This window comes from Scyliorhinus canicula, chromosome 18, assembly GCF_902713615.1.
Source record: "Scyliorhinus canicula chromosome 18, sScyCan1.1, whole genome shotgun sequence".
Lineage (NCBI taxonomy): Eukaryota > Metazoa > Chordata > Chondrichthyes > Carcharhiniformes > Scyliorhinidae > Scyliorhinus > Scyliorhinus canicula.
Window position 1 is genome coordinate 31,735,321 of NC_052163.1, and position 27,351 is coordinate 31,762,671.

General features: G+C 45.1%; 1 protein-coding gene across 7 annotated transcripts in view; it reads right to left on the reverse strand.

Moving 5' to 3' along the window:
- Positions 1 to 27,351, reverse strand: part of rbfox3a (RNA binding fox-1 homolog 3a) — a 1,730,437-nt gene that overhangs the window by 820,078 nt on the left and 883,008 nt on the right. The window lies entirely within an intron of this gene.

Consider the following 27,351-nt stretch of genomic DNA (forward strand, 5'->3'; position numbering starts at 1 on the left):
TCCACATGGTGTTGGTGCTCGCCCATTAACGGTTGGACTGGCGCCAATGTTGTTGTCATAGAAGTCTAGCAGTCCAGTCTCTGAAACGAAGAATCCCACCCATTTAATATTAGCATTTTCATCTCGACCTTCAAAAAGTTCAGGATTTCGCAGATGAAATGTTTATTCACCAAAGAGTTTTTCAAATCTTTTTATGTGTGAATTATTGCGATCATCAAGGTGAGGAATGTCAATGCTAAGGAATGCAATAAGTAGTGTTAGCATCAAACACTCATAGTTCAGGCACGGCACCACTTTTAAATAGACACATGGGTACACTTTGTTCCAGTACCTTTCCTCAGCTCCAACTTTAGAAAGAGGACACCTGCCGCGTTTGTGCTACATTTTTCAATTTCTAAATGTGTTCTGAACAAAATATAATTCTAGGCTGTGGGCCTCACGTCCACTAGGAATGAATATACATCTTCCAATCACCACAAACATCAACTGGATTCCTTTCATTACTGTCATAATATACACCAGTATATCATGGTGCAGACACACACACTGATGGACATACAGTAGGACCAATCAACATGCATAACACCGCAGCCAATCACCAGTTAGAGCACAATCACTATAAAGACAGAGGGCATCAGTTTTCCCACTCATTCGGGATGCAGCCTTTCAGAAGCACAAGGGCTTATAGTTCACAGCACAGATCCTCACCATGTGCTGAGTGATTAGACTGGTTAGGATAGGCACAGGTCTTTAGTTTAATCTAACATCTTGTTAACCCACAGTAAGAGTATGTTCAACAGTTTGTAGTTTAATAAAATAGTGTTGTACTATTTTAAGTGTTGGTGGCCTGTATGTGTTCCACGGATCCAGAGCACTCAACACATCAATTATTTCCCACGAATATTATTTCTCAGTGGTAGCTGTTGGAGGATTTATTGGATAATGAAGTTTTTAAAAAATAATTAGTGCACCAATTATGTGCATGGTGCCAGAATGTTTGAGCAGTTCCAATATACATGGTAAAATAATTCCATTTTATTCGTTTTCTTTCCAGCAAACTGAAGTCATATTTTCTCAACTCATAAAAAACCTATTATGAAGACAAGGAAGGTGATGGAGAACTTTGAGATTGAAGCGCTGATTTTCTGATAATGGGAATGAATGAAACTAAGTCACAGTATCAACTGCATTGCAGCTCAAAGGATGAATTGTACCCGGTTTCCTGTGGGAGCTCTACTGCTTAATGTGAATAAGCCAGCTAAGAGTGTACCTGGTCTTGAGCATTGCTACAACCAGCTGAGGAGGGGGGGGCGAATGGCTTTCCTCTTTGCCTCCTCCCGGTTTGACTGCTACAGAGAATTTTGGTTAAAAAGGATATAGTTGCCAATTCAATGAGTACGTACCTATTTACCTGCTGCGATCACTAAAGAACCAATAGGACAGATTTTTTTTTGATTTCAACAAAGAGGTTAGTGTTGTTATACTTAAACTGATGTAAGTGGCATGTGGTGCAGTGGTTAGCACTGGGACTGCGGCGCTGAGGACCCAGGATCGAATCTCGACCCTGGGTCACTGTCCGTGTGGAGTTTGCACATTCTCCCCATTATTGCGTGGGTTTCACCTCCACAACCCAAAGATGTGCAGGTTAGGTGGATTGGCCACGCTAAAATTGTCACTTAACTGGAAAAAAAAATGATTGGGTACTCGGAAACTTAAGAAAAAACTGATGTACCGGGTAAGTAAATAATAAAAAATGTTTCAACTTGCGCACAAGGCCACACTCAAAGATCACATGCACACAACTGCAGATTACAGAGTGGAGGCGGATAGGTTTGGCCAAATTAGAATCATAGAAACATACAATGCAGAAGGCGGCCATTCGGCCCATCGAGTCTGCGCTGTCGCTCTCAAAGAGAACCCCACCCAGGCCCACCCTCCTGCACTATCCCTGTAACCCTGTGACCCCAATTAAACTTTGGATACTAAGGGCAATTCAGCATGGCCAATCCATCTAAGCTGTAAATCTTTGGACTGTGAAGGAAACTGGAGTTCCCGAAGGAAACCCAAACAGACCGGGGAAGAATGTGCAATTTCACACAGGCAGCCCCCCAAGGTCGAATCGAATCTGTGTTTCTGATGCTGTGAAGCAACAGTGCTAACCACTGCTCCACCGTGCCGCCCCACCCCCCCCCCCCCCATATGTCCATAAAACTCCGGAAAAAACCACAATCTGCAGTTTGGTGACCCGGTTTGCTTCAGTCTTGCTGGTTTCACTCCATTGGCGATATGTAGGAGCAGAATTAGGCCATTCGGCCCATCGGGTTTGCTCCACCATTCAATCGCTCTTCAGTCTTCTGGCATCAGCAGTGAGGCAGTTTAGAATTGCAGACAGGTGATGATCTTCTGGAGACACATGGGGCTGAATTCTCTGACCCCCTGCCGGGTTGGAGAAACGGCAGCGGACTGCGCAAATCGCGCCACGCCGCCCTGATGCCGGGACACGATTTTCCATAGAGCAGAGAATCGGCGCCACTGGGGCCGGCGTGGTCGGTGCGGCGCCGGTCGGGATATGCGGCGACTCTCTGGCCCGGCGATTCTCCAGCCCGGATGGGCCGAGCGGCCGTCAGCAAAAAGCCGTGTCCCGTCGGCGCCGTTCTAATATCCTCTGAGCCTGTGGGATCTTGGCATTGAAGAATGCAGGGGCGGGCTGGAGGGGGGGGGGGGTGGGGGGGGTGAAGGGGGGGACTGACGTTGGGGGGTGGGGGCTCCGTAGTGCCTGGCCCCCGATCAGGGCCCACCGATCGGCACACTGGCCTCTCTGTGGGGGGGGCCTCCTTTCCTCCGCTGCGGCTCCTGTAGCCCTGCGGCATTTGGCGTCGGGGCCGGCGCGGGGAAGAAGGCCACTGTGCAAGCGCTAGTTGCCGCCGGGCCAACTGCTCATGCACGGACCCTGCGGCGCCGGGTTCAGGCCGGGATCAGCAGCTGGGCTGCTCCAGTGCCATGCTAGCCCCCTGTGGGCTGGAGAATGGGGTCACAAAACGGGCGCCGATGCCGGAGGAAAACACTCCCGTTTGTACGCCGACGTCAGCACTTAGTCGCCCGATGGGAGAATCCTGGCCATGTGGTTTAGTTCAAAAACCTGCAAGTTGGGTGGCAAATGAGAGAGAGAGAGCGCACACACAAGGATCTCAGTTTCTCAGCTGCTTGTCCACAGTTTTGCTAAAAACACACAAAGGGTTGGCTTGTCAGGTAACCAACTACCCTCTTCAACTGACTAGTAAGTCATGTATTGAAAATGGAACTTGATTAAGTCAGGTTTGAGAATTCCTCCTCTTAGCCATTGTTCAAGTGATTAGATTTGATAGTTTGGCTCCAGTCAGATGGGTAGGTGGACATTACGCTAATGGAATAAGAAATATGGTTCATTCCATTGCTCTCAGGTCATAGTCTTTGATGGATCTTTGCAGACATGTGTCATGTGAGAGTACCTTTAAGAAATGGGTATTTATCAGTGATGTCAGAGTGTGGGTGGAGCTGGGCTGTCTGCCAGCTTTTTACTTTTGTTTTAGGTTTTTTGCTGAAGGGTGTGTTTTAGTTTCGTTTTCAGAGCTGGATAGCTGCAGTCACAGCCAGAAGGTGTATTAGTCTCTCTCTCTGTAATCTAAAGAATATAAATCGATCCTTTGGTGATTTAAAACTAATAACTGCTCTTAGTAGTGACTTTAACCTGATGTGCTTCAGTTTAAAAGTTTTTTAAGTCTTCGGGATGTTAAAAGGACAGCTTAAGGATTACATAGTGTTGTATTCTTTGGGGGTTATATTTGAATTAATGGTTGCTAAAATGTTCACTGTATGTTTTAAAAATGTTAACTTGAGTTCATAGAACAAACATTATTTTGCTATAAAAAAATACTTTTCCATTTCTGCTGTACCCCACACATGTAGAGTGGGCCATGTGCTCCCCATACCACAATCTATTAAAAGTTCTGGGTCAGGTGGACTCCATGATACACTTTGGGGTTCTCTAAACCCTGGCCCATAACACATGCCATTTTCATCTTCATGGGGTTGGAAAGTAGAATCCCCAGTAATGCAAATTAGGTAGCCATCTTAGATGTCAGTTCAAATCACTTTCGTCTGTGTTTTACAAAAGTCTGTTTTCTCTGTTTTCTAAAAGTTGGATTCATGTTTCCAGTTGGTGGATCATAAATCATTATTTGGATCGGAAATAGCTGAGCAAGCCACTCAGTTCATGGGCAATTAGGAATGAGCAACAGATGTTGGCTTTTTCTGCTACACCCACATACTGTCAAAGAACAAAAAAAAAGATTATTGTCTGGCCAACAAAAAATGCTATGAGACAGTACCCGTTATATCCTACACCAGAGTCACGGGACCGGGTCGATCAGGCTCTCCATGACCCTCGAGGAACACAAGCTACCTCGCTCCTGTCATGATATACACCAGTGTATCATGGTGCAGACACGCGCTGATGGACACATGCAGGGACCAATCAACATGCACAAACACCACAGCCAATCACCAGTTAGCATATAACACTATAAAGGCAGAGGGCACCATGCTCATTCTGGGTGCTGCCTCTGAGTGTAACAGGAACTCATCCAGCCCAGCACAGACTCACAACACGTGCTGAGAGAATCAACTGGTTCGGACAAGGTTTAGGTCTCTAGTTTAAGTTAGCATCATTAAGACCCACATTCATCGTGTGTTTGTTAGTTAGAAGTAGTTAATAAAATTGAGTTGAACCTTCATCAGTGTTGGAAGTGTCTGTTCATTTCTCAAGTCTACACTAGCCAACACAGCAGCTCCCTCATTAAGAGGGACCAAATCTGGACATGAATACCACAGCCGGGCTGTGGGCCGGTCATGGGAGTCCCTCCGGGGTGATGGTGTATGTAATTTTGTTCCACATTCAGTAATGCCTTTGTTTCCCTTGTGGTCACTTCCTTGGATCCACAGTATCTACTGAGGGTAAAATTCCCATTAATGGGAAAGTTGTGGTAACCGCAGATCGGTTCATTAATTGTTCACCATGGTGGACATGAGGGCACCAATGTAATTTTGGTGCTATTAGGCTTAAGGCTTTGCTGCAGGAGGGCGGCCCTATTTTGGGCTGAAGGTCATGCTGCCGTGAAATAAGTACAGAAGAAACTTCATGAATGGAGGCTGAAAACTGAATCAAGGCAGCAACCCTGGTATATTGGCTGAGATTCTCGAGCCTCTGCACCGCAATTGTGCTCGGCGTGGGGTGGAGAGTGGGGCGTCAGACCCGCGATCGGGTCAGATGCCTTCCCGCGATTCTCTGGGGACCGGAGAATCGCTGCCCGTCGCGCACGGGTGGTCGCGCGGCGCCAGTCGGCGGCCATTGCAAGAGGCACCCGCAGCGATTTTCTCCCAACAACTGGCTGAGTTCCCGGCCGCCTGGTTCACTCATGGTTCCACCCGACGGAAGCTCGGAGTGGCAGCTGCAGACTCAATCCGTGGCCGGCCTGGTGTGGGGCGGGGGGGGGGGGGGGGGGGGGGGGCTCCAGGACAGCCAGCCTTGCGATCGGAGGCCACCGATCGGCGGGCCTGCATGATCTGGGGGAGCCCCTAAATTGGCGGGGCTGGCCCGCTGTGTGGATCCACCATGTTGCGCAGACCTGTGGCCGGAAGTGAAGGGCCCCGTATCTACTCCTGGGCCCTGCTAGCCCCCTTCAAAACTTTCTCCAGCCAAGTCCAGAGTGATTCGCACCTGTTTTCTCACGGGCGTGATGTCATAGCCCCATTATCAAAGAATGCCGCCCAATGTTACTGGGATCAAATCGGGAAGAGGTTTGTCATCAGTGAGAAAGATAAGGTAGCCATAATTCTCAGTTATACTTGAATACTTGTGCCATCAACCACGACACAAACTTAAGTTAGGATCTGTTCTCGGCTCTTTGAATGGGTCACAGAATTAATGCTCTATTGTATGCATTCTTTGATGGCGCCAGGGCTGCATGGCATGCTACACTGAAGGTGGAGGTGGCAGAGGTAAAACAGATGTTAGTGTCCAGGCCAATGTGTTCCTCTGTTGTAACTGTCATTGGCTCAAAAGCCATGGATGCAAAGGGCAGGCAATTCTTTCCAAGAGGCATCCATCACGAATTTCATGTCTTTTGAATAATGCATCTGTTTGGATGGCCATATCAGAAAGACATTATGGCGTCCTGGATAATGACTATGGGCAGGTATAACAATGCTTTTATGGTCAAATACCAACGAAACAGTAACTGGGTGAAAAACCTTTCGGTTTATGTAGGCCCTGGGATTAATATGCAGAGGCCAAATGTGCCTTTTCTGCTTCCCTGTATCTGAGGGAGCATGGCTACCCAGTGAAAGCTGTGTGAACAGTCTGTCTATCGTCTCATTTCCGGAGGGAAAGTGGCGGATGTGTTACCAGTTGCAAACACTGTCTTGTCACTTCTTTGATCAGAGTAGCCAGCAGGCAGCATGATGTGACAGGTGTCCTTGTGGTGGATCAGAAGGATGCAATGACATGAAATCTTCCTCTCTATGAAAAGAGATAGACATGTTGCAGATGCTAACTGCAGGTAATACTGCAGTGGAAGGTATAGCTCTGCGGCAGACAATCTGCTGCAGCAGAATCAGTGAAGATCGGCCTCCTCTAACATGTCTTAAGGTTTTCAAGCTGTATAAAAATAAGTGACAGGGAAGGGTGTCACGCGGCTCAGTGGTTAGCACTGGGACTGCGGGGTTGATGACCTGGGTTCGAATCCTGGCCCTGGGTCACTGTCCGTGTGGAGTTTGCACATTCTCCCCATATCTGCGTGGGTTTCACCCCCACATCCCAAAGATGTACAGGTTAGGTGGATTGGCCAAGCTAAATTGCCCCTTAATTGGAAAAATAAATTGCGTACTCTAAATTTATTTGACAATAATAAGTCACAAGGTGATGACACTTCAGATCAATGCTTTGGGATTGTTGCACCTGCAATCACCGGCTCCCAATAGCCTCCCCTCTTCTTCATCGAGATCATGCAACAAGTTTGGAACCTTCATCAGAATATCTCTCTTTGCCACTCGCTATGGATTTAAGTGTCAGTAGCAACCCAGAATAATGATGGACGTGCGAGACAAGAAAATACAGAAACAACGGACTGCGTATTAAAACTGATGAATGCATGGAGCAAAACTCAGTGCAATGTATGTTTAAATGAGGCAAAAAAGAGGAGCCTGAAGTTCTATAGGTCCCTCTCTTATGGTACATGCCCGCTGCAGCAGAACCCCAACTATCTATGGTGAGCTACCGGTCTCAAATCCCTGGATTAGGCCATCAATTTATTAGGGTCGGACACCTGCACCAAGGTCACAGTAGTAATCTGTCACAGCAATGTTGGTGTGGTGCCCTGCCACTCTGCCCAAACAGCCAGGAAAGGGCCCTGCTAACTGGCCTGCTTCAAAGATCTTCAGCTCCCAGGGGAACTGTTGGTGCATTTTTGTTTGGAAATTCGTTTGTTCTCTCTAAGATCGATCACGTTTTGTTGCTGAGTGTTTTGTCACTTTCTGGGAGCCGTAGTAAAACTCAAAATACTCTTCAGCTGGCTCAGATTCTGTTGATGTTTACCACCATGGTAATGGGCAGAATTCATAGAGTCACCCAGCAACTTGTGTAGACAGTATGTTCTGATGTGGAGGAGCGAGTGAAAGATTCATCATTCGCTTGCGTTCAAACTTTTTGTAAAGGTGACAAAGGGATGGAATCCTGATGAAACCATGCTTGCCTTATTTTTCACTCCACTGAGTGAAGATCCATTCCATATAGCGGGTTTCAGGCCTCACCCTTTTTTTTTAAACAGAAAGCTACTTGAGTTCGCCCAGTCCTGCAGCTGAAAGGAGAAGACGAGAGGATATCTTTGAGCTTTTCAGCAATTGTTTGTATAAGCGAGAGGCTAGCTAGGCTACTGTGGTGAATGTATAATGCTTAATTCACACTATGTATCATTGTGTCCCTGGGGCTCTGTCTGTGAGCCATTGCGCGGCTCTGCCCACAGGGGGAGATGAGGAGCTTGTACAGGGCTCCACTCTTGGCTCCGCCCATGGCCCCTCCCACTACCGGAAGTATAAAGTGCTGCGGTCTTGTGAGTCTGCCCTCAGTTCTTCTGGTTGCAGGCAGGCTCAGTTGTAAGTCTATTAAAGCCACAGTTTACTTCCTCTCGTGTCTCAAGTGAATTTTTATTATTTTTTAAAAAAAACTTTTATTTTTTTTAATTTTTTTTTTAAAATTTAGATTAGCCAATTATTTTTTCCAATTAAGGGGCAATTTAGCGTGGCCAATCCACCTACTCTGCACATTTTTGGGTTGTGGGGGCAAAACCCACGCAGACACGGGGAGAACGTGCAAACTCCACACGGACAGTGACCCAGAGCCGGGATCGAACCTGGGACCTCAGCGCCGTGAGGCGGTTGTGCTAACCACTAGGCCACCGTGCTGCCCCAATGTCTCAAGTGAATTGATGGTCACATCAGCTACTTCCCAGCGAATTAGGAGATAGCTATATCGAGCCAAGGATAGGGCTGAATGGGTAGAGATGGTAGGTTCCTTCCTTTAAGGAACATTCTTTTTTTATTTATTTTACAGGATGTGGGTGTCACTGACAAGGCCAGCATTTTTGCCCATTCTTAATCACCCTTGAGAAGGTAATGGTGAGCTGACTTCCTGACCCGCTGCTATTCCAGGAGGCGGCTCACCTTTTCTAGGGCAATTCAGGAGGGGCAATACATGCTGGCCTGGCTGGTGACGCCCACATCCAGTATAATGAATAATATAAAATAAAACAATTTCTTGATCCATTTTTTCCTGCCTCTTGTCCACGAATTACCTGATTCAATTAACTGCTACAATGCACTATCATAATGATGCAATGGCTTGATGTCAACGTTTGTACCACAGAAATCATCGTGTTTTTTTGACATCCGCAAAATCATTTTCACTTTGTTCATGTTTATTCCCACTCGCTATTTGACAGGATTTTACTACTGCACATTTATTCTCAATACAGTCTGTTCCACTTATTTCATTCTCTCACATTTATTTACCTTCATTTCTACCGTTTATGTGTTCCTTTTCTTCATTTAAAATATTTTTTTTTTCCATTCTGATTACATTGAATCGCCACACAATATGTCCGGCCCATGGATAGTAGAGAATCTGGAGATGTTGCAATAGCAGCAAGTAAAGCATTGTAATATCACATGTCTTCTCAGCTCTGATTAAAACTCTTCCAGCGCTGTTTGTCCTTGACACCGTTGCAATTTTAAAAAAAAGAAGAGTATTCTGGTGAATTCTTAATCATCCTGGTCTTAAAAATGCAATTACACCAGAAACCCAATCTGCTGGCTCAGCCAAAATGTTCTCTCTGCCATTTAAGGCTTGCCCCTCTCATCTGCCTTCTCTGCTCACTGACAGGCTCACATTGTGATAGAAAGAAAGACAGCTGTGGCACACACAGTTGTTAGATCTCAATATGTCTTCGCAACGTGATCATTTTTCATACAATGAAAGAGTTATGTAAATATTACATAATATGTCATTCAACATCAGCAGATAAATTTGTATAATTGCTTTGCCTGCTCAGTTCCTGGGTTGCTGGCTCTCAGCTCTCACCACAGAGGTGTTAAGCAGTCAGGTGGCAGGTGCAGAGAAATTAATCTGAGCCAATTAGAATAACACCAGCCACCCCTGGGGTGTGCCGACAATCACAGCATTGGAAGGCAACAAAGCATAAATATAATAATGTTAAACAAGTAAATATTTACTGGCATCAACACTTGCTGTCAGGTCACCCTTAACATTGCCAGCATGCACTAAACTCCCATTTCAAAACCTCCACTGCTTTTAGTAAATGTTTAGCCTGCATATTCAAAGTACCATTTAGTGCATCAGAAGAAGCAAGCAGCTACATAAACGTTGGTGTGGTATTTATCCTGGAGACGGTACCCCGGCAATACTTTATTCACTGATATCAAATTTTTGAAATTATGTAAGGAAATAACTTTTGCAAATGTACATTGTATGTCAATTCCAAATGAAATTGTATGTGTCTTCAATGAGGGCAGCACGGTAGCATGGTGGTTAGCATAAATGCTTCACAGCTCCAGGGTCCCAGGTTCGATTCCCGGCTGGGTCACTGTCTGTGTGGAGTCTGCACGTCCTCCCCGTGTGTGCGTGGGTTTCCTCCGGGTGCTCCGGTTTCCTCCCACAGTCCAAAGATGTGCGGGTTAGGTGGATTGGCCATGCTAAATTGCCCGTAGTGTCCTAAAAATGTAAGGTTAAGGGGGGGGTTTGTTGGGTTACGGGTATAGGGTGGATATGTGGGTTTGCGTAGGGTGATCATGGCTCGGCACAACATCGAGGGCTGAATGGCCTGTTCTGTGCTGTACTGTTCTATGTTCTATGTAATGGTATACGTACTAACTAAAACTCTAAAATCAATGGTTTCAGGCTTCAAATCTTTACAGGATGTCATTGCCATAATAAAGTGGCATTATAAAAGCCATCAACTTTATGTTGTTTGGATGCAGAGGACAGCATGTGACATGATTAGTGACACCTTGATGTCATCGCATCACCAATCTTGCCTGGTGCTACAAAATATTTTTATGTTTTAATAAATTAAGACCAAAATATGACAAGCACTCAGTTCACACTTCCGTTTGCAGCCGACATTTTTCAAGCAGACTGTTTTCGGTACTTAACCTGCTGGAAGTTCTAAATACTCTGACAATGACACATTAAAAGGGCTTGATGACTCTAATTATTTTGCTACCCACCCATTGCCTACAGCTCCACAAATAGTGGCTATTATTTTTATTATATATTTAATGAAAGCAATAAACTGTATTCATTCCTCAATAAATCTCTTGTGCAGAGCCGATGCCTCATGAAATGTTTTAAAGCATGGACTGGAGTTTTCCTTGATACAACCGTGAAAAGAAAATCACTGTTCACAGCTTTGGGTAGATTTCACAGAAACATTTTCTACCAGTAATAATCAATCCCATGTTATTAAAGCCATAAGGTGCGTTGATTGGGGGACTGGGTGTTGTTAATAGCACTGAACAAGTAATTTTTCTCTTAATTTTGCAGCACTAATTCACTCTGTTAATAAAACCAGTCATCCAGTCCCAAATCAGGTTAGTGAACAATCGGAACTGCTTGACTTGCGAGAGTGAGACACCTATTGCCAGCAATGGAAAATTGTATTAATAATAACTTCATAAAACCAGATTTACGAACGTGGACACATTTCACTTGTTTTGACACACACTGATTTGAATAATGCTCGAGACTATAAGTTGTTCACCACCCACAGGACAATATATAAAACATGTTAGGTCCGGGCAAGCACTCCAGCATCTGGAGATGGAGCAATGCTGTCCTCAAACTCGTTTTAACAGCAACAGCATCAGCAGCAAATTGCTCATTTGACAGATTGCTTTCTCAGGTTGATGTGGGAAGGGAGTGCAGTTCTGTCAGTCATAGGAGCTCCAACTACACACTTAGATAGAGAGCGAGGGATGGGTGCTCGGATTGCTGCTGAGAGATAAAGAGATGGTGGCACTTCGTGCCTGGTGGCTTGGCATCACATACAAATACATCCATTCTCTGCTGAGGGCAGAGCCCTTTCGTCTGCAACTACCTGAATTCCTTCAGCAAAGTTTCTGTTAAGTACAATGTAGAATTATGAGGACCACTTCAGCTGAGCAGGCGACCTGAATCTAAAAAAAAAAAACCCTTGATGTTGAAGATGCCCAGTAAATCTGCACAAAGCTCTGTACAAGGTAAAATTTACTTCACAGGGAAACTTGAAAATTCTTTGACACTGGCTGCGCCTTCCCAATTTACTTACATCTGTGAGTAGCTGACTCTTTACATTCACAAAATAAAGATTGATGACTAGGTACGAAGGAAGGTAAGGAAAATGAGGCTAGTATGGAGAGGTGGAATTGGTGTGGAAGATCAGCCATGACCTTACTGAACGGCAAGCAGGTTCGAAGGGCCAAATGACCTACTCCAGCTCCTATATCTTATGTTCTTATGTCAAGGGAGAAAGAATTGGCCAGTCTTGGAAATTTCCTTTAATTAGAATGTGGGAAAGTTTGAACCAATTTTAAATCAATGGATCACGCCCCAAATTTCCCTTTAGAAAACACTCAGCTGGAATTGGTCCCGCAAACTCACTGTGAATCTTGTAATTGTTACTGAGGTGAACTGACATGTCATAAATAACTTCTGTTTCTGCAGCCTGATTCATGTACAGTCTATAGAAGTATTCTTTGCTCTGATTTGGAAGGCTGACGGCATGCGGGGTATGCTGGGACTATAATATTTTAGTGCTATCTTTCAGTTCAGAGGAGTTGCAAGAGAACATAAGGACATAAGAAATTGGATTCCCTTGAGCCTTTACTGCTATTCAACCAGATCATGGCTGATCCAATTCTGGCCTTAAGTCCATTTTCCAGCCGACACCCGCATTACCCTCGCCTCCTTTGTAGATGGAAGTTCTGCCGAACTCCGTCTTGAATATACTCAATGACCCAGCCGTCACTGCGCTCTGCGGGTTGTAGATTCCCAAGATTAACTAACAACACCAAGAAAAAAGAAATTGCTCCTCAACTCCGTCTTAAATGGCAGACCTTTTTTTCCAAAACTGGTTCTAAATTCTCCCAAGGGACGAAACATTCCCTCAGCATCTACTCTCACAATCTTAGATGTTTCAATAAGGTCACCGCCCATTCTTCGACACTCCATTGAGTACAGGCCCAACCTGCTTAGCATTTTCTCAGAAGACAACCCCTTGATTTAGTGAGCCCAGAACTGACTCCAATGCTGTACATCCCTCCTAAAGTAAGGAGACCAAAGTGGTCAAAGTCATCATGTCAAGGAAAGAGTTTGACCACTTTCACTCGAGCTGCCTTAATTGGAAGCTTGTAAAGATCAGGTGGCAGGACAAAATATCAGACATTGAGGTACTCGCTGAAGCTGGCAGGTAAGGATCCACACATTGAGACAGCCACAACTGAGTTGGACTGGTCAAGTGGCCAAAACGCCTGACTTTCGTTTACCAAAGCAAATCTTCTATGAAGAGCAAGAGTCTGGGTGTGTTCTCATGGCTGCCTTTCTTTGAAATGAAATGAAATGAAAGTCGCTTATTGTCACAAGTAGGCTTCAAACGAAGTTCCTGTGAAAAGCCCCTAGTCGCCACATTCCGGCGCCTGTTCGGGGAGGCTGGTACGGAAATTGAACCCGTGCTACTGGCCTGCCTTGGTCTGCTTTAAAAGCCAATTATTTAGCCCTGTGCTAAACCAGTCCCTCCAAATCTGCTTTGTCAGCAGATTTGACTACAACGCATTTGATATCTTCATCCAAGTCATCAATATAGAATGGGAAGCATATTTCTATGGGAAGAAACCATTTAGTGGAGGCCTCAGAGAACGGTGAGCACATGATTTATACAATCTCCAACTACAAAGTGGGACCTTAAAGAGGAGTACAAAACCATGGAGATTTATGAAATAAGTAACGTCATACTGTCTCCCATGGGATCCATCTTCAAATTCATGTCAAGCAGATCCTTTTCCTGCTTTGGGACTAGTTACGGAGAGAGTGGCGATTAATTTCTAGTCTCCCATTGAAGGGTGGAGCGGTTAATTAAGTTTGCGTAGCGTTAAACAAATGGAGCTGGTGATTCCATGATAAGCTATACGCAGTGAGAAATCTGCACTCCAAGGCAGCTTGGTGAAGAGATAGGGAGCACCACAGTCCTGATTCTCTGACCTGCAGGCCATTCAAGCGCAGCTCATTGCTGGGAATGCCCGATTACCTCTTAAATGCTAATCCGCATGAGTAAAAATAATTTAAAACATGTATCATTATATAGCCTGTATAAAGTTATTAATCCCATTCTGAAATTGTGTGGACTGCCAATGCCACACTTCAATAATCATCATCAAGATAGACAATAATGGCTCAAATTAACAAGCAAGGTATGGCTGTAATAAGTATATTGCAATGAAATGTATTGGATGTAGAAATATAGGGGAAAAACAATGAATACAATGGCCCTTCTTTTGGTCTCTGAAATGAGTCTCTCTCTCTCTCTTTCATATACATATACACATACATAAGCTCTCTGGCCAAAAAATAATAATCATAATTTTATGACCTGCTTGTTTGCTATCTTGTAACACCTTTCCTTTGACAGTTGCCCTTTAAAGAGTTGCCAGTGTATTTGCTCATAGCTAGTGTAAACTGGCAGGGCTGTTAGCTCTATCTGCATAGCCCATGCTCATTACTACTTTCATTTGTCAGATGAATGGTATCTTCCCTCCGAATACCGTTCATTTGGAGCTTTACAGTGTGGAATTGGATGGAGTTGTGTTTCTGGCACTTTGCTCTGTGAATATTTAGTTACACTTGAAAGGAGCCTGTTCTTGTGGAGATTATTCTGCTTGTTAAAAAATAAAAAGCAAATGCTATCAAATCTAATTAAAGAGTGAGCAGTTTATATACCTAATGAAATGAATACTATTTTTGCAATGGCTCAAGTTAAGTCAACTTTAATGTTAACTTTTGAGGATTGCAGTGACATTTCTCTACAGCTATAAAGAAACGAAAGATCGAAGATGCAAAGCCCATCACTTCTGTAATGTTCATTGATCCAGTTCTACCCCAATATGATTACTATTAAGGATCTTCAAGGAATCACTGTTGCATATTTTAGATGATTCAATATACATCATCCTAAAGATGGAAGTTATTGTATTACTCAGTGACCCATTTCACTTGATAGCATTACAGAGCAACACACTTGTTACAAATAGGTTTTGTTGACTGATCTTTTTCCATCACTTAGCTGCATGGCCTCCTCCTTCAGCACCATAGATATGAGGATGATGTCTGAAGTCCAGTATCCAGGGCTTCTTGGATCCTACCACTTGTGTGCAAGGTAAAAGGCTGACCTGGTCAAGCTTCAAGAAAGGCACTATGGGCTGGCCCTTGGATGATAAATGCATTGAAGTCAATTACTGTGCCTGGCATTAATCGGCCTGATCACATTTAGTGCCTGGTTTATTCCATTTCTTTTCATTGTAGCTTCTGATTCTACATTGCCAAAATGTCAGGGACATATATTAGGGTCTGGATTTTGAAGGCAGTGAGCTCAAGTCAGGAAATGGTGCAACGTTCACTCTGGGTGTGGATGTGGCAGTGGGGGGAGATTCAGGATGGAATCCAGCTGCAACCAGATACAGATTGAAGGTGGCTACACGGTTTGTTGAATGTCAAAGTGGCTGTTTAACTCCTGCCTTGGTTTTCTGTGGCTTTGTCACAGCTGTTTTGTTTAACAATAGGTCCTCTAGCCCTCCCCTCTTCCATCGACCCCTCCACCAGATCCATACATGCCAACTAATTCCGACCCATGCCCCACCACCCCCCAATGGCCTCTCATAGTCTCCATGCCACCCCACACACATCCCCATGGCCCCCCCATAATCCCTTTGACAACTTAGTGTCGACTTTTGATCCCCACCCTTGCCCATAGCCTTTATACCTCTTATGCCAACTCAGTGCCAATTCTTGTCAATCCATGCTCGCCATCCTTTACCCTTTTCACTTGAACCCTTAACGCCATCTCTCCCAGTATCCACCACAGGCAGTCCTCCGAAGCCATGTTGAGATGAATTAAAATGCATTTTGAAAAATCTAGTACAGAGTTAATTGTATAAAAAAGACTCCCATTTACAAAACTTCATTCCATACATTTGAATCCTCTCCAGTACTTTCACACAAACGTTTGAACAGACAGATGTTGTGGGCGGTGTTTTCCTGTCGCACCTGGCCTGCATCTGGAAATTCCTGCCCGAGGTCAACAAACCTTTGGCTGGTCTGACAAATTTTTCATCTTTCCTGCGACAATTCCCATGGTGGGTGGGACTGGAAGATTCACCTCCATGTGTTTTATTACTATCCATGATCGAAGTGTTTTTACATGAAGATTAGTCTGCACTTCCTTACCCGCAGAGTGATTGGCCCAATTTAAATACATTCCAGCGGCACACTTTTGTGATTTTTAAGATGGTTACTTACTGTCACGCACTTGCTGCGAGATTTTACACACACTACCACATGCACAAAGATGCAATAGATCAAAAGATAAAGAAAACAGCAATACAATTCACGGTGGGCTGCACGGGAGCACAAGTGGATAGCACTGTGGCTTCACAGCTCCAGGGTCCCAGGTTCGATTCCCAGCTTGGGTCACTGTCTGTGCGGAGTCTGCACGTTCTCCCCGTATCTGCGTGGGTTTCCTCCAGGTTCTACCGTTTCCACCCACAGTCCAAAGACGTGCAGGTTAGGTGGATTTGCCATGCTAAATCGCTCTTAGTGTCCAAAAACAAAAAGGTTAGGAAGGGTTATTGGGTTACGGGGATCGGGTGGAAGTGAGGGCTTAAGTGGGTCGGTGCAGACTCGATGGGCCGAATGGCCTCCTTCCGCACTGTATGTTCTATGTTCTTTGCAATACATGTTGTAAAGACTTCAGTCTCTTTCGTAGCATGCCTGTAGTTTCTTAGTTGAATTCATATTGCAGTTAGAATAGAATCTTGAAAAGCAGAAGAATCTCAGTAAGTTGTAATGCTTCTAACAGTTGAATTTCCAAGAGTCTGGTCCTGAGGTAAACCTGCAGTGGGAACAGGTGGGGGATGAAGATTTCTCCTCCCCCTCTCAATTTCTAACTGTTTTATCCTGGCTGTGATGTCTTGCAGCTCGCCGGCTGAATTTCAGATGTGGAACTGAGTTTTCGGCTGTTCTCACCAGTGGGACTGGAATCTACAGCGGGGTGCACAGAGCGGGAAACCCTGTTGCCAACGGTGGGATCAGAAGATCCTACGCCAATGGCGGGCTTAATCTGTCGCCGCAAAACACGTAGCAGGAGCATGCGGAAAATCCCATCTGACGTTTCTGACCTTTCTGTACTGAACAGCTTCTATTGATATTATTAAAATGAACGGGCAACAAACATGGCCGCCTTAAATCATCTGACCAAATGCGAGTTCATAGTCTTTCTTCTAAATAAGGGGCAGTTTGTTTGTTCTCACATCTTGGACTGGATTCTCCGTAGTCTGACGCCGAAATCGTGATCAGCGATCGAGTGTAGAATGGATTCCGACGCCAGAATCGGGGCATTTGACGTATCATTGGGATGCGCGTCCCGCGCCATTGCAACGCTGTTGGCGCGTCATCGGCCAGCCCACTCCTGATGCTCCGCCGCCAAGGAGCCAAGTTCCCGACGACGTGGGCCACGTGTGGTCCCAGCGGTCGGGAACCCGGCATGCTGGCTGCGGACAGTGTCCAGCGCCGCCACACTCTTCCCGGATCCGTGCTGCTGGCTGGGCTATGGGATCGCGGTTGGTAGGTTAGGGTTCGACACAGCTGGCACCATATCTTATGGTGCGTCCGGTGCAGGTCGTCAGCCCTGCACATGTGCGGCACGGCCCGCCGATTTTCTGGCCATTTTCGGAGCGATCTGTCGGTGTTTCATGTGACTTTGGTGCTGGCCCCTGACTGGTACCGGAATTGGTGAGGGGTTCGCGCTGATTATCCTGTCGTGAACCACGTGTGGATTCTCCGTTCGTGCCAGCACTTAGCCTCAGGAACGGAGAATTCAGCCCATGTGTTTTAGCCTTTCATACATTGAGAGCTTTTGAGAGAGCTAAGGCCGTCTTATCTGAGTACCCATTCAATTCAAATTACCCTCTGAATGCCTTTTAGGAATAGGGCAATGGGTTTTGATGTCTTTGTGGCCCAGGAGGACGAGTACTTGACATGTGATAAAGCTTATTCTATTTACAGTTCACAAGTACATAGAGTGCAGAAGGAGGCCATTCGGGTCTGCACCGACCACTTAAGCCCTCACTTTCACCCGATCCCCGTAACCCAATAACCCCACCTAACCTTTTTGTTCACTAAGGGCAATTTCATCATGGCCAATCCACCTCACCTGCACGTCTTTGGACTGTGGAATGAAACCGGAGCACCCGGTGGAAACCCACGCAGACACGGGGAGAACGTGCAGACTCCACACAGACAGTAACCCAGGAGGGAATCGAACCCGGGACTCTGGCGCTGTGAAGCCACAGTGCTAATCACTTGTGCTACTGTGCATCATTAACAAAAGGATTTGTGCATTCCACAAGTGGCTGTTGTTCATATTTTAATGAGATATTTGATCGGGTTTCAGCTAGGTGCAAAGCCAATGATGCCAAAGGCACGTAATATGTTGCCGCACATCTTAAAAACTGTTGGGTCCATTTAAAAAAGATAGTCTTAAAATATGTAATATTGTTATACCTGTACTGGGCATGACAGTATTCATTGTCCCACACCAAATGCAGCTCATCCTTCAATAACCTCTTTGAGCTGTCAATCAATTTGTGAACTTACAAATTCCACTGTGAAGATAATTAAAGGAAGTGAAAAGCAACCAAGCATTAATGATGCTACAATAATTACACTTATGGTTATGTCAATAAACAGCCATTGAAACTACCAGAAAATATTTTTTTCAACTCTCACTGGCACAGACAGGCAGTTTTCTTCTTCAATTTTTAAAGAGATGGTCCTTTAAATAACTTGACAGCTTGACAAGTTTACAGAGCCTGTCTACTGGAGAAGGGCACTTCAAATTACTTTAGATTTGTAAATTCCACAAGGATCAGACCCTTGCAGCAGCAAAACGGGGTCTGTTTGAACTCAGCACTGAGTTCAAATAGCCCTCCAGAGGTTGGACATTTCATATAACGTGATTGAGGAGGTCAATCACGAGATTGAGGCACATGAACTTCTGTTTCAAAATACTTTTGTTACACTCCATGACAACACAATAATTCAGATCATTTCCCGATTGTTGCTGCATGGTGGGTTTGCAGAGTGATGCCACCAACCATGTATTCAGGGATAACCCCATGTCTTCAAGCAGCCATTGTCTTACATTCCTAGGTGTAGAAGTAGGGGGGACGAATAGGCGTCAGAGAATTACATGGAATGTGACAAATTCAAGAAAAACTAGCAGCTTATTCTACCATTATCAAACCAGGGGATTAACCCTGGTTCAATGAAGAGTGCATGTGGGGCATGCCAGGAGCAGCACGAGGCATACCTAAAAATGAGGTGCCAACCTGGTGAGACTACAACATCGGACTATTTGCATGACAAATAGCGGAAGCAGCAAAGAATAAACAGATCTGATCAATCCCACAGCCAACAGATTAGATCAAAGCATTCCTGCCATCCCGAGTCATGAATGGTGGTGGACAATTAAACAACTGACCTGTGGAGGGGGCTCCACAAATATCCCCAACCTCAATGATGGGGGAGCCCAGCATATCAGGGAAAAGGACAAGGCTGAAGCATTTACAGCCAACTTCAACCAGATTGTGAAGTTAATGATCTGTCAGAGCCATCTCCTGAGGTCCGCAACATCACAAATATTAGTCTTTAGCCAATTTGATTCATACCACGTGATATTAAGAAATGGCTGAAAATACAGGATATTCCAAAGGCTGACAACATCTTGACAATAGTACTGAAGACTTGTCTCTAGTCAAGCTGTTCCAATACAACACACTCATTTACCCGGCGATGTGGAAAATTGCCCAGGGACGTCCTGATCACAAAATGCAGAACAACTCCAATCCAGCCAATTACTACCCCATCATGGAAACAGAGGAAACAGGAGCAGGAGTAGGCCATTCAGCTCCTCGAGCCTGCTCTGTCATTCAACTAGATCATCACTGATCTTCTACCTCAATGCTCTATCTCCATATCCCTTGATATCTTCAATATCTACCTTCAATAGACTCTATGACTGAGCCTCCACAGCCCTCTGGGGTAGAGAATTTGAAAGCTTTACCACCTCAAAATGAGAAAATTCCAGTCTAAATTGCCTTGCCTCTTATTCTGAGACTGTGTCCCCTGGTTCTAGACCCCCTCAACCTGGGGAAATATCCTTCCCACATCTATCCTGTTGAGCCCTGTAAGAATTTTGTGCACTTCAAAGAGATTACTTCTCATTCTTCTGTAGCCATTTGGGATGGCCACTTCCAACTAGGTGCAGAAGAACTCGTAAAGACTGACAGGCAAAATGGACAAGCCAAGAATCAGGCCGGCTCAGAGCCTGAAACACATATTTATCAGCAAAAGTCCAGACGGTATCGAAACTCCATCCCATTAGCATGTTAATCAGGGCGATTAGCATTTGATGGCCCATCTTCCCCAAAACAAAGGACTGGTACTCAAGCAGCCGGGACAGTCCCAGACATTTCGGCGCCACTCCCTGTTCAAGGAAAACGCAAACAACGGGGTCAGTGACCGCTTGAGACACGCCCAGCCACTCAGATCCCCTCCCACTTATTGGTTAAGGAATCGAAGGGAGTGATCAGGGATCACCCAATTAGTAAGGCCCAAATCGAAGGACCGCCCAAAAGAGCGCGAAAACCCCCTGAGTATAAGAAGAGTTCGCCATATGTTCGCTCTCTTTTGGCCTTGGTACCCCGATCAGGGTCATCGCCAATCGTAGCAACACCAGAAGCGAGGCCAAGTTCAATGCCTGCTACCAGACGGATGAGCCCAGCTGAGCAGCAGTTACTCATTCGAACCTGAGAGATCCAGAATTGAACAGCGGCCACTGTTTTCTGACCTAAGACGGGGTGCACAAAGTTAAGTACAGGTTGTCTTAGTTGATAGGTGTAGTTAACTAGTAGTGTTTATGTTGCATGACTAATTGTGTGTAAATAAAGTGCCCTTGACCTAACTAACTGATGTTTGGCTCTTTGATTGATAGCCGGTTGAAACTTGTGGTGATATCATTCGATACCTGGTGACTCTAAGTATTCGGACATTGATAGCATAGAAAGAAAGGCAAATTCACTGATTGCTCTAATTGGAACAGAGCCACAGAAAAGACCAAGTAGAAAAGGCAACACTTCTAATCGCTAAAGAATATGGACTGCGTCTCCTCAATCCCTCATTATAGGACAATCTTACCATCCCAAACGTTAATTATGTGAATACTTATCACACTCCCCCAGTGGCAAGTATAGATGTTCTTAAGTAAGGAGATCAAAAATGTACACGGTACTCCAGGTGCAGTCTCAGCAAGGCTCACAATAGTTGCAACTATATTATTTACACTTGTATTCAACTGCTTTTGCAGTTGATTATCAGCAAAATATTGTAAGGTGTTGTCGACAGCACTACCATGCAGCACATGTGCAGCAATAACCTTCTCATTAATGCTCAGAAGGAACACCCGGCTCTAGCCTTATTATAGCTTTGCCCCAAACATGGGCAAAAGAACTGAACTAAAGAGGTAAGTGAAAGTGACTATCCTTTACATCGAAACAGCATTTGACTGAATGTGGTATCAAGGACCCTTAGAAAAACTACAGTCAATTGGAAATCAGGGATATATTTTCCAATGTCGGAATCATTTCTAGCACCAGGGAAGGTGGTTGCAGTTATCAGAGGTCAATACCTCAGTAATAGGATGTTCCTCGGAGTAATGTTCTCGGCTCAACTATCTTCAGCTGCATTAATGACCTTCTCTCAATCGGAAGGTCAGAATTGCTTATGCAATGTTCAGTACCACTTGCAGTTCCTCAGATACTGCAGCAGTTCATGTTGTAATATGCATTTCAGGGATGTCAGTGCAACGTCACTCGAAGTGAAATGTGTCATGTGATCCAGTTTTACGTTCACCTTTGCTTGAGCCTGGAAGATGTCTTCATGATTCATAGTAAGAAGTCTTACAACACCAGGTTAAAGTCCATCAGGTTTGTTTCAAACCACTACCATTTGGAGCACAGCTCCTTCCTCAGGTGAATGAAGAGGTAGTTTCCAGAAACATATATATAGACAAAGTCAAAGATGCAAGATGATACTTTGAATGTGAGCATTTGCAGGTAATTAAGTCTTTACAGAGCCGGAGAGAGGGATAATCCCAGGTTAAAGAGGCGTGAATTGTCTCAAGCCAGGATAGTTGGTAGGATTTTGCAAGCCCAGGCCAGATGGTGGAGGGTGAATGTAATGTGACATGAATCCAAGGCCCCAGTTGAGGCCGTGCTCATGTGTGCGGAACTTGGCTATAAGTTTCTGCTCGGCGATTCTGCTTTGTCCCACGTCCTGAAGGCTGTCTTGGAGAACACTTACCCGAAGATCAGAGGCTGAATGTCCTTGACTGCTGAAGTGTTCTCCGACTGGAAGGGAACATTCAACGTACCACGCTTGTCGAGACCATGCTGACGCTGCGTTAATGAATGAATAGATATCGCGCAACAATCGCCAGGCAGGAATGTTCACTTCCAGTCGGGGAACACTTCAGGAATCAAGGGCATTCAGCCTCTGATCTCCGGGTAAGCGTTCTCCAAGGCAGCCTTCAGGACGCGCGACCACGCAGAATCGCCGAGCAGAAAGTTATAGCCAAGTTCCGCACACACGAGTGGGGCCTCAACTGGGGCCTTGGATTCATGTCGCATTACATTCACCCTCCACCATCTGGCCTGGGCTTGCAAAATCCTACCAACTGTCCTGGTTTGAGACAATTCACACCTCTTTAACCTGGAGTTACCCCTCTCTCTGGATCTGTAAAGACTTAATTACCTGCAAATGCTTACATTCAAAGTATTGTTTTGCATCTTTAACTTTGTCTATATATATGTTTCTGGAACCTACCTGTTGATTCACCTGAGGAAGGAGCTGTGCTCCGAAAGCTAGTGATTTGAAACAAACCTGTTGGACTTTAATCTGGTATTGTAAGACTTCTTACTGTGCTCACCCCAGTCCAACGCCGGCATCTCCACTTTAAGATTTATGCCTGTGTCGAACTGTTATCATGTGCCTGGTCTTAATAAATGAACAAGAACGTGTTTACCAAATCTCTTCTGAACAATTGCTGCCTTGTGTTTTGTACCGTAAATAAGCCAAAGGTATTATAATATCATTATAATAAGCCAACAGTCCATGCTGATATGCAGCAAGACTTGGGCATCATCCAGATCTGGGCTAATAAGTGGCAAGCAACACATCTACCATCCAAGTATCAGGCAATGACCAACTCCAACAAGAGCGAATCTAACCATCTTCCCTTGATTTTCAAGAGGCATTGCTTTTGCTGAACCCCTTACTATCAATGCCCTGGGGGAGTTACCATTAAGAAGAGACTTTACCAAACCAGCCACATAAATGCTATGGGTACAGGAGCAGGTCAGAGACTGGGAAGTTTCCAGAGAGTAACTCTGGGAATGGGCAGTCTGCCCCCTGCAGACGATCAAGCAGTGAAAACAATTAAGACTCTAATTAAGGTCATATTCTGCCAGCGCTGCAACTATCTTGTCATTTCACGGGACCCACGATGTACCGGGAGCACCATGGAAATGGGCTCTTGCTGGGAGGTCAGCAGGTTGTGGGTGGCTGAGTTCATTGTAATGTTCACAGGGATCCAGGAATTATACACAGAAATACTGGATTCTCCGCCCCGCCGTGCCAGATTCCTGGTTCAGCATGCTGGCGGGATGCTCCGTTACGTCGGCTGGTCAATGGGGTTTCCCGTTGTGGGGCAGCCCCACGCCATCGGGAAACCCCCAGGCGCCGGCAAAATGGAGCATCCCACCGCTGGAGAATCCAGGCCCGGAGTTTTATATTTTAAAATGGTCACAAATCCTGAAAATGGCTGAGAATGTACAATTGGCCGCTGACAGGAATGGCTGCAGGGTGTTTCTGGGAAAATGGAACCCCTACTTGTGTTTCCAGACAAGGTACTTCTAAAAGCTTCCAAAGGCTGATTACCATCCCCAGTAAAGATAAAGGTATAATGGCTATTTCATCTAAAAAAGAAATCCTGGGTGTAATTGCCTCCCTAAACTGACCAGTGGATGTCTGGTTCAGTTGGAGTACACAAGGAAGGGTGTTAAAAAGCTGAGAGACCGGCCCTGTCCTACCTGCCTGTATCTGCCCCACAGGTCTGTCTGAGTGTATGTGCTGTGAGGTAAACAACTGAAGGTTTACCACACCGAAGATGTGTGATGCAGTACCACAAGAAGTGACCCTGGAAAAGGGAGAAAACCATCTTCTGCAGGAACTTCTAAAAACTCTCCCTCTAACTGTGAAAGCCATCAAAAATGAAATGAAATGAAAATCGCCTATTGTCACGAGTAGGCTTCAATGAAGTTACTGTGAAAAGCCCCTAGTCGCCACATTCCGGCGCCTGTTCGGGGAGGCTGGTACGGGAATTGAACCGTGCTGCTGGGCTGCCTTGGTCTGCTTTTAAAAGCCAGAGATTTAGCCCCGTGTGCTAAACCAGCCCCTGTGTGCTAAACCAGGAATAGTAAGGGATCACAGTTGGAAATAATAAGCAAAATATCTCTACCACACTGTAGAACACCTGAACCAAAGAATCAGCTACCTGCCTGCAGAAGTCAACTGTACTGAAATCAATTCATAATGGCCGCAACTCGTTATCATCCACTCATCACAACTCAAAACTGTTCTGTATAACTTTTTATTGATATTCACTTATTATTTGACTCAATCTTTACTCCTAATCCATATGCATTAGATGCATGTGTTTGACTATTTCCCTTTACCTTTCTCGCAGTTAAAAAACTTACTCTATCTAATCAAAGAAGCCTGGTTTAATTGGCTCCTTTTAAAACATAACTAATGGTTCTGGAAAAGGTGTCCAAGGGAAAGGGAACCGTGTTAGATTAAACTTTTGTTGCTACTAGCTGAGGGTGTGTTGAAAAAAGACACGGAGCCAGCTATTCCTCCTCAGCAGGGTTTGTAACAATTTTTCGAGTATCCCAGCCGGATGCTGACAATTCGACGGGTCTCACCCGAATCAACAACTTTTGGGGAGACTTCACTAAGGGCTGGTCATAACAGAAATCAACGGACCAGCAATAACTGCAGCCTCACCAACACCAGTGGACACTACTGAGACTTCATCCAGGCAAACGAGAGGATGACGTGGTGACCATCAACAGCCGGGTGATAGAGGGCGGGTGTTGCCAGGGCCAGTCAGGTAAATCCCATAGAATCCATAGGATCCCTGCTGTTCAAAAGGAGGCCATTTGGCTCATCAAGTCTGCATCAAACCTCCAAAAGAGCACCCGACCTAGGTCCACTCTCCCGCCCAATCCCTGTAGTCCCACCTACCTGCACACGCCTGGGCACAATGGGCGATTTTACCATGGCAAATCCACCTAACCTGCACATCTTTGGACTGCGGGGGGAAATCGGAGCACCTGGAGGAAACCCATGTAGGCATTGGGAGAAGGTGCAAACTCCACACAGTCACTCAAGATTGGAATGGAACTGAGGTCCCTAGCACAGTGAGGCATCAGTGCTAGGTAATGTGTCACTGCGCCGCCCCAGCTGGGTTGCTTTGATGAGTGCTGAGGTGAGGGAATCGATTACCAATGCGGTGAGCCCTCTGGACACAGAGTGCCCAATTAGGAGGGAGATGCCTAAACCCAAAAGGGAGGCTGCCAGTTTACCAGGTGGTCTCCCCCCCATTCAGCAGAGAGCTTGCCTGCCAGTGGGGCAGAGCCTTCGATTGGCTCCTTGAGTTGCACAATTGGTGTCTGGATGGGAGGACCACCCTCCATCTCCCACACCACCTCTGGCAGAATGCCCAGTCAGCGGGCACTCCTTCACGATTTTACAAGGCCACTGCCTCCTGCTGGTGCGCTGGTAAAATCCTGCCCCTTCAGTCCAGTTGCTGTATAAATTTGCATTGTGTTCAATGGTTTGAGGTTGCTGAACAGGCTTGAGCAATACTGTGTTGGTACACTGGTCATTACACCATGACTTCAATGAAATTTGGTTTCATTATATTTGGATAGTGGTTGTATAAGCAATTTCTGGGATATATACGTTTTTGTGGATTGCAGAAACATTTTGGATGATACACATTGCTTTGGGGAAAGCGTTGTAAGGAAGTTGTCATGGTTACTGCTGTGACTTACTGACAATAGCTGTGAAGCACATCATAGTGCTTTTGTTCTAAATTTCAGGTTGCTTCAACAAAAGTAGCGTCTGACAGGTTGTTATTTTATGTAAGTGGAATAAATTCTATCCTCTATGTGCATGAGGTAACAACTGTGATCACTCACTACTCTAGTCCTAATAAATCACATCAATAACATTTGTCACACAGATTTTATTTCTACCAGTGTAAAACCCAGTAGCTAATATTTTGGTAACACTTCTTAAAGTCTTCACTACTCTTTCCAACTGGATTGGAATTTCCATTGCGACTTGTTTGCCTTTTAAACGGATGGAGAGCAGCGGTGGGAAGCATCTTTTCTTTCAAGACCCAGAAATAACATCAAGCATTCGTACTTAGGCACAGCAAAGGCAGGTGCAGCACAGAACTCCTGCCACACAGCCTCAATAACTGGCCCTATGACTGACCTCAGACTATTGCCCTCTCCTGCACTATTGTGATGTATCGATGTCATCTAATATCTATCCTCAAGACTCCTCTGACTGGGGCCGCACAGTGAGTATCATTTAGTCCTCACAAAGTGGACTTTTCTGTCAGGTGGTACTCATCAATTGCTGCTGAGAAATGCCTCGAGACTGCCAAATTCACTTCACTTAGGCCCTTTAACAGTCTTGAGAGAGACAATGCTCATATCACTCTTGCAAAAGGATTGAAACACTGCTCCCAGAAGGGGAAACACTGTCATAACAATCTGCGTTGCCATTTTAAAGAACTATCAAACAGAAAGATTGAAAAGATTGCAAATAGCGAGATCATAAAAGTGCAATCTTGTTGTTTTGGAGCAGGGACGATCAAGAGGCTTGGTAACATTCACAGTACTTTAGATATCAGGAGTAGTCTAATTATATTTTCCCTGTTATCTAGTAAGATATGTTAACCGATATTTCGACAGTCTTTCCTAATCCAACCTGATGCATAACTGATACACTCTACACACGTAAAGCAAGATACAAAGCCATATGCAAACAGTGCAGTGAAAACTACAATGACTGAACTATTCTAACTTGAGTAGCATTTCTGAAAATGGTTTCTTCAGAACAGAGGGATGCACAGGACTGGTAAAGACCTTTATGATCTACCTGGCGAGCCCTAGAGTTCAAAACCAAGTTCCAGATTTCACGATTTATATTGTTCAATTAATTTTCTCACCAAATGGCAAACTGCGTCCCTTGTAAATTTATTTGTTGGCCACTTTTATTGCCTCCATGGCTAGCCCACTCAA